This window comes from Monodelphis domestica, chromosome 4 (genome assembly GCF_027887165.1).
Source record: "Monodelphis domestica isolate mMonDom1 chromosome 4, mMonDom1.pri, whole genome shotgun sequence".
NCBI classification, from domain to species: Eukaryota; Metazoa; Chordata; class Mammalia; order Didelphimorphia; family Didelphidae; genus Monodelphis; species Monodelphis domestica.
The window spans coordinates 283,061,301-283,069,791 of record NC_077230.1 but is presented as its reverse complement, the minus strand read 5'-3'; the positions used below and the strand labels follow the sequence as shown (position 1 = coordinate 283,069,791).

At 36.9% G+C, this 8,491-nt stretch overlaps 1 non-coding gene and 1 pseudogene across 1 annotated transcript; both read left to right on the top strand.

Annotated features, from left to right (window-relative positions):
• Positions 1 to 1,880: 1,880 nt before the first annotated feature.
• Positions 1,881 to 1,987, top strand: LOC130454093 (U6 spliceosomal RNA). Its single transcript, XR_008911777.1, has one exon. It is a non-coding gene; the product is annotated as a U6 spliceosomal RNA (small nuclear RNA).
• LOC100022109 (FACT complex subunit SPT16-like) lies at positions 1,981 to 5,297 on the top strand (annotated as a pseudogene).
• Positions 5,298 to 8,491: the final 3,194 nt, after the last annotated feature.

Sequence of the window (8,491 nt, the reverse complement as noted above, 5' to 3'; positions counted from 1 at the left end):
GTTCACATTTCTAATAAATATACCATAGGGTGTGCATTCAGTATGCTTAGGTCCTTTTTTACTTTCAAGAGGATTCTGCGAGAGCCTATAGACTGTGCACTGGCTACATTGGTGCAGGAAAGTTCACTCTTTCTATATGTCCAGTCCATATTCTTTTTCACTCATTCATTTAAGAAGTCAGAAAAAAGATCACAGACTCACAGATATAGAGTAGGAAGTTACACTAAATGTCATTTGATCCAATAACTTCATTTTATAGATGAAGAAAGTTAAACAGAGAGAGCTCAAGTAGTTTCTCAAGGTCACACAGGTAGTAAACAGCAAAGTCAGAATTCAAATTCAAGTCTGACAACTCCAAGTTTAACATTTTGAGTTTGTATTCTTTCTACTGACTCATTAGAACTTCATGATTTTATGTTCTATGTAGTACCCTATTCATGACCACCACATGCCCTTCCATTTTCTGTTGCATGATGGTCAATTTCATTTGGTAAGGGGAATGGAAAGACAAAAATGAATGCAACTATTACATTCAAGAGAAAAATATTAGAAATAAAAACAGCTAGACTAGACCATCTATACATAAAAGAGGTCTATGTTGAGTGTGGGAAGGATTAATTATCAAATTTTCTAAAAGAAAGAAGGATGTTGATGGCATAAAATTTTTGTGCCTTATTAAAATAGCAACCTATATTTTTAAATGAAAATAATCTACATATACATTAAGTTTTTTAATAAAGGAATTAGGGAACAACATGCAGAATTGCCCTTAATACACTTTTTATTTATAATCACAATTGACTGAAAAAAATATAAAATTCCACTCTCCTTTTTGCTTATTGATTCTAAAAAGTAGTTGATTCTCTAGATCAAAAGGCTACTGTTGAGACTATCCTCTAACCTCTCATGAAATAATCAAAATTACACAAGATTCTTTGAAACTTTAACAACAGAGATAACCTTGTTCAATGACATTCTAATCATTGTTATGGAACACAGCATAAAATATAATTTTTTATGGCATGTTTACAATTGCAGTTGAGGAAATCCACTGTAGAGTCCAAGTTCAAGGTGTATTCAGTATCAATGGTTAAATATTCTCAAGAATATTTATATTTCCAGGTGACAATATGGTGATATTGTAGAACATTCAGAACATTCTGAAGTCTCGGGGATGAGATATATGATGTTTATAAAGAGTTCCATTTAAGAATCTATTAAAAAAACTAAGTGAATTTGGAAAAATCACATAAAACATACAATTATTCATTCTAATTCTCTATATCCCTTTTGCCTTTCCCATACCATGACTCTGAAAGCCAAGATTTCTTGATCAGAAATACCATGATGGTTTGAATTTCTTCTGTCTTGGCACCACCCTAATCAACTATTTTTAAAGTCAACTTAGAACAGGAACTTAAAAAAATAATCAATAATGCATCAACCTCAGGTTAAACACAGTCCATCAGTTAATTCCTTGAGCAAAGCATCTCCTGACCACAGACCTGGGATGAAGGTTGTGTAGATTCTCACAGAAAAGGAAATACAATAATTCATGCCATCAGAAAATGTACAGATAAAGAAGATGAAAATGGGCAACATGGAACACCTACATGCATACTGAGAGTTATCATAAGATTAAAATTAATTCATTTTTCAGCAATAAGTAACCCATACATGGAGATGAATCTGTAGAGTGGCAGGAGGTGTTAGCCAAGGAAGACTCTTTGGAAGAGGTGATAGTCTTACCTTGGTTCTAAAGAAGAAAAGAGACTCATTGTCAGTACTCAGAAAGAAATTACAATAGGTAAAAATTATCAGGGGTCCAAAATTAGTGAAGTCAATCATTTTGTATGTAACTCTTGCAAGAATCAATTGAGGTGCTTGCTTTGGCAGCACATAGACTAAAATTGGAACGCTATGGAGAAGATTAGCATGGCCCCTGTGCAAGGATGACACACAAATTCATGAAGCATTTCATATTTTTCTGGGGCCATGGCAGTGACTCTGGATAAAGAAGCTTATTACTGATGTGTGAAAAGACCGTACAGCAACTGGCGGAAAGGAGAGGACGAGTATGCCAATGTTGATGCCATTGTTGTTTCAGTAGGTGTTGATGAAAAGATTGTCTATGCCAAATCTACTGCCTTTCAGACATGGCTCTTTGGATATGAACTAATAGGTACTATTATGGTCTTCTGTGATGACAAGATCCTCTTCATGGCCAGCAAGAATAAAGTAGAGTTCTTGAAACAAATTGCTAACACCAAGGGTAATGAAAATGCAAATGGTGCTCCTGCCATTACACTGCTGGTTAGAGAAAAGAATGAAAGTAACAAAGGCAACTTTGACAAAATGATCGAAGTCATTAAAGAGAGCAAGAGTGGCAAGAAGATCGGCATATTCAACAAAGACAAATTTCCTGGAGAGTTCATGAAGAGTTGGAATGACTGCCTTAACAGAGAGGACTTTGAAAAAATCGATGTCAGTGCAGTTGTGGCACATACCATTGCTGTAAAAGAGGATGGGGAGCTTACTTTGATGAAGAAAACAGCTAATATCACCTCTGAAGTCTTCAACAAATTCTTCAAGGAAAGATTCATGGAGATTGTTGATGCAGATGAGAAAGTTCGTCACAGCAAATTGGCTGAGTCAAAGCCATTGAAGAAAAGAAGTACCTGGCTGGAGCAGACCCATCTATGGTGGAGATGTGTTATCCTCCCATTATCCAGAGTGGTAGCAACTATAATCTCAAGTTCATTGTAGTTAGTGACTAGAACCACATGCATTTTGGGGCCATCACCTGTGCCATGGGTATTCACTTCAAATCCTACTGCTCCAATCTCGTACATACCCTGATGGTAGATACTCCCCCAGGAAGTCCAGGAGAATTACAACTTTTTGCTACAGCTACAGGAAGAACTGCTGAAGGAGCTGAGACATGGTGTAAAAACTGTGTGAAGTATACAATGCTATCATGGATATGTTCAAGAAACAAAAACCAGACCTGAATAAAATCACCAAAAATCTTGGTTTTGCAATGGGAATTGAATTCCATGAAGGATCCTTGGTAATCAATAGTAAAAAATCAGTACAAGTTGAAAAAGGGGATGGTTTTTAGCATCAATATGGGATTCTCAGACCTAACTAACAAGGAAGGAAAGAAGCCAGAAGAGAAAACCTATGCCCTCTTCATTGGTGACACAGATCTCGTTGATGAGGATGGTCCAGCTGTTGTCCTCACATCTGTCAAGAAAAAAGTGAAGAATGTGGGCATATTCTTAAAGAATGATGATGAAGAGGAAGAGGAAGAGGAAGAGGAGAAAGATGAGGCTGAGGACCTTTTGGGATGTGGTTCAAGAGCAGCCTTGCTCACAGAGAGAACACAAAATGAGATGACTGCAGAAGAGAAGAGGAGAGCACATCAAAAGGAATTGGCCACACAGCTCAATGAGGAAGCCAAAAGACACTTGACAGAACAGAAGGGAGAACAACAGATTCAGAAAGCTCAAAAATCTAATGTATCCTACAAGATACCTAAGGAACCACATATCCGTGAAATGAAGATTTATATTGAAAAGAAATATGAGACAATGCCTGTGTTTGGCATTGCAACACCCTTCCACATTGCCACAATCAAGAATATCAGTATGTCTGTGGAAGGAGACTATACCTACTTGCGAATCAACTTTTATTGCCCAGGCAGTGCTCTAGGTAGGAATGAAGGCAACATTTTCCCCAATCCAGAGGCTACATTTGTCAAGGAAATCACATATCGAGCTTCAAATAAGAAGGCACCTGGATAACAGACAGTACCAGCCTTAAATCTTCAAAATGCCTTTCAAATTATAAAAGAAGTCCAAAAACGATATAAGACTCGGGAAGCAGAAGAAAAAGAAAAGGGAGGGCATTGTGAAACAAGATTCACGAGTAATCAGTCTTAACCGGAGTAATCCCAAGCTAAAGGATCTCTATATCCGACCCAACATTGCCCAAAAGAGAATGCAGGGCTCTCTTGAAGCTCATGTCAATGGTTTCTGTTTCACATTAGTTCAAGGGGACAAAGTGGATATTCTCTACAATAACATTAAGCATGCTTTGTTTCAGTCCTGTGATGGGGAAATGACCATTGTCTTGCACTTTCACCTCAAAAATACCATCATGTTTGGGAAAAAACGACATACAACGTACAATTGATGTACAACTGATTAACAATTTTATACTGAAGTGGGAGAAATCACCACTGACTTGGGAAAACACCAGCATATGCATGACTGAGATGACTTATATGCTGAGCAGATGGAAAGAGATGAGACACAAGCTGAAAACAACCTTTAAAAACTTCATTGAGAAAGTAGAGGCCCTAACCAAGGAGGAGCTGAAGTTTGAAGTTCCTTTTAGAGACTTGGGGTTTAATGGAGCCTCCTACAGAAGCACCTGCCTGCTACAGCCCACTAGTAGTGTACTGGTGAATGCTACAGAATGGCCACCTTTTGTGGTGACATTGGATAAAGTGAAGCTGATTCATTTTGAAAGGGTCCAGTTCCATCTGAAGAATTTTGATATAATAGTCTACAAGGACTATAGCAAGAAGGTGACAATTTTCAATGCCATCCCTTTGGTCTCTCTTGACTCCATCAAGGAGTGGTTGAAGTCCTGTGACCTGAAGTACACAGAAGGAGTACAGTCGCTCAACTGGGCCAAAATCATGAAGACTACATGGATGACCCTGAGGGCTTCTTTGAACAAGGTGGCTGGTCTTTCTTGGAGCCTGAAGGTGAGGGTAGTGATGCTGAGGTAGGAGACTCAGAGTCTGAAATTGAAGATGAAACTTTTAATCCTTTGGAGGATGAATATGAAGAAGAGGAGGAGGATAGTGATGAAGATTATTCCTCAGAAGCAGAGGAATCTGACTATTCCAAAGAGTCACTGGGTAGTGAAGAAGAAAGTGGAGAGGGGTGGCGGGAGGAGAGGGAGGAAAATAAAATGATTTTTGTATTCAATGAAAAAAAAAAGAAAATGGAAAAGACTGGGATGAACTAGAGGAAGAAACAAGAAAAGCTGACCTTGAGAGCCGGTATGAAGAAAAGGAGGAACAAAGCCAGAGTATGAGCTGGAAAAGAAAGGGTTCTGTGCATAGCTCAGGCCATGGCTCCAGCTGTGGCTCCAGACACATGACATAGAAACTGTATTTTTCCCTTTGTTTTCTTTGACGTTTTTGCCATCTGTGTTCATGGGTTTGGGGGCCATTTTGTATGGACCAATCTACTCAGTGAATTCCAGGTCCCAACAGCCTACATATCCTGAGACCATGATATTCACCAATGACCCCACACAGATGCCATGGAAAGAGGTATTCTTGAAGGACAGAGGCATCAGCTGTTAATATTATTTCCTTCCTCTCTTTTTATCTGTTGTTCTCTGCCAGGAAGACCTTGTTGGCTTCCGATTATGATACCTATATGTAACCCATTTCTAAGGGACTTGGGTTCTGAGCCACAAATTCTGTGGCAGCTCAAAGGTATCCTTTTTATAGAGTGGTATATAGGGCATTGCACAGTCTCTCCTGTCCCAGCCTATTGCATAATCTTCTCTTCCCTTCCCCGCTCCCCCACTCCCAGTTCTTGCAGTACTCAGAACTTGCAGAACCTCAGAAAAGGTTCTTTCTGAAGGTGTTCAGCAGTTTCTAAAGGCCATAATCCATGGCTCCATGCAGCAAATTTAATCAATAATTGTTGATCTCCCTCCCTTCCTCAATTCATGCAAAGTCCTCCTATCTCCAAAGATGAGACAAGCTGTGCTTTCCTTCCTCACTATCACACTTTTTCCATAGTTCATAAATGACAGGGTGGGCAAGAGAGAAAAAATGTCATTTTTCTGTACCAACTTCTCATTCAAGAAGGAATAGTTGTGCCTCATTCAATTCCTAATGAAATTAAGAGGGATATTTTGAATCAAAAAAAGTTCTGGATAAGAAAAGTTCATCAGTATCCTAGAAGATTCTATCAGGGAAAGGAAGGAAAGGGGAAAGAAAGACAACACAGCCACTGGTCACTGTTCTTCATTTTTACTTGTCTTGCATTGTCCTGTATTTATCACAGTTTCTGTTGAACAGGTTTTTTTGTTTTTAAGTATTTGGGAGGGGTTTTTGCTTGCAATCTCCCCTCCTAGTCCTCTGCACTCACCTGTCCCAGAACAGATTATTCTGTGTCCTGTGACTTTAGGAGAGAGAGGAACTTTTTGTTTTATTTGTTTTTTCTACTTAGCAATAGGACTTGATATTTTTCAACTTTGGAAGAACTAACTAAAAGATGAATAAAATGTGTTTTTTTGTAAAAAAAAAAAGAATTGAGGTGGAAACAGGAAAAGATTCAAGAAAACAGGGAAGAATTCTTCTCAAAGACTGTGATGTGAGAGGAAGAATTAATCCAGGTATCTCATAAGTATGCTAGCAAGAATTTAAAAAAAAATCAGACCATGTAATAAACAAGAAATACAAAGAGAAACTACAGTAAATATATTTTTCAAGCCTAGGTTCATATAAATATAGTCTTTAGGCACTACAAATGGTGTCTGGCAGAAAAGTGCGGCCTGTAATGCAATATAAGGAAACCCTGTGAATGGAGACTAATGATATTTCTGGGATTCCTACAGCTTTCACCTGTGTACTAGAAGAATAGAGAGGGATGCCTTTACCAGGATCTAACCAATGAACCTACAAGTAGATTGGTCTGGCACAAATGTGGATCAGAAGGCAAGGATTAGGGCCCACTTTGGTTCAGGCCATCTGAGTAGAACACCACACAATATAACACATAGAAAACTTCATCTCAGACCAATGATGACTCATTCAGACAACAAAAAATATTAGGACTGAATTGGGATAATGAAAAAATATATAAAAGTATATCTCCTATAAAAAACAAATGACCTAGAAATCAGGTCAAAGAGAAATAATTTAAAAAATCATTGTGAACTTCCTAAAAACACCAACTATTGTGAGGAGGGACATCAAGGCATAACTCAAGAAATTATGAATGAAATTTTCCTAAACTTATTGGAACCAGAGGGAAAAGAACAAATATCAAAATATAAAACTCCAGGAAAAATAGTAGTTGAAATTCAGAGCTTTCAGGAAAAATTAAGTTACTATAGTCAAAACCACAGAAGACTTGGCATTGGCTATTATAAATAAAATGAGGGCTTTTAATATAATGTTTAAGAAGGCAAAAGATAAAGGTTTGTAATTAAGAATTAACTACCTGGCAAAGCCAAGTATAATCTTACAGGGGAAAATAGGTTTTTAATGAAATAGAGAACTTCCAAATATTCCTGATGAAGTGACTAGAGTTGAGTATATACTTTGAATTGCAAACACAGGAGTTAAGATAAACACAGAAAATGTTTTTGAACATTCAGAGGGGCCTATCCAATTATTGTGTATTTGTACTTTAATAGAGGCACAAGAAACAAATGTTTCCTCAAAACTTAAAATCTTCTAAAAGTCACAGAGAAAACAAATTAAATAGGACCTAGGAAAAATTTTGGTATATTCTGGTGATCTTAAGAGAAAAAAGAATAAAAGAAGAGAAACAAGAATATCCTAAGGAAGAAAAGGGAATGAAAGAGAAAGAGCCTACTATGTCACATAAACAGATTCTGCAAGGACATACAAACATGGTGGAAGGAGTAGGATGAATTCTTCCACAGATGAACCAGAAAAAGGAGGACTAACATTCATAAATAGAAATACACACACACCACATGTACACACATTTGTGTAGAAATATATTAAACTCAAAATGGGATGGGGCAAGTATACGAAGAAGGGAAGAAGAGATGAGGATAGATTTGAGAAAGATCATAAAGTAAAGAACAAAAATTTTTGTCACAATAATTGTATCCATTTGTTTTGCTTAACTGTTCTTATGTATTATGAAAGTTGTTACGGTTTTTCTTTTTATGGTGGAAAGGGAAGCTAAGTCACAGGTTTGTCAAAAAATAAAATTAAAAATATTTGAAGCATTTTTAAATGAATCGAAGGAATCAGAGAGAAATTCAGAAGGAAACAGGGGTAGAACAGCTTTGAAGAAAGCATATTGAATTTATTATATGCTTTCTTTAAAGCAGATATTAGGTTTAGTCCAAGATCTCACACCATATACTACAATAAGCTGCAGAAGGATACATGACCTAGATAAAAGGAAGATATCATAAATAAATTAGTGAAATATGAAAGAAAATACCTTTTGCAACTATAGATGGGGGAAGAGTCCATTACCTGACAAATAAAAGAGCAATAGAGAGGATCAGAAAAGATAAAATAGACAATTCTGATTATATAAATTTAAAATCTTTGCACAAATCCAATTAAACTTAAAGGGGAAATGGTTAACTGGGAGAAAATTGAACTTTGTAGCAATCTTCCGTTAAAATTTTGATAATCTATATATATTAGGAACTGATTCAAATATATGATTGACAGCCACAT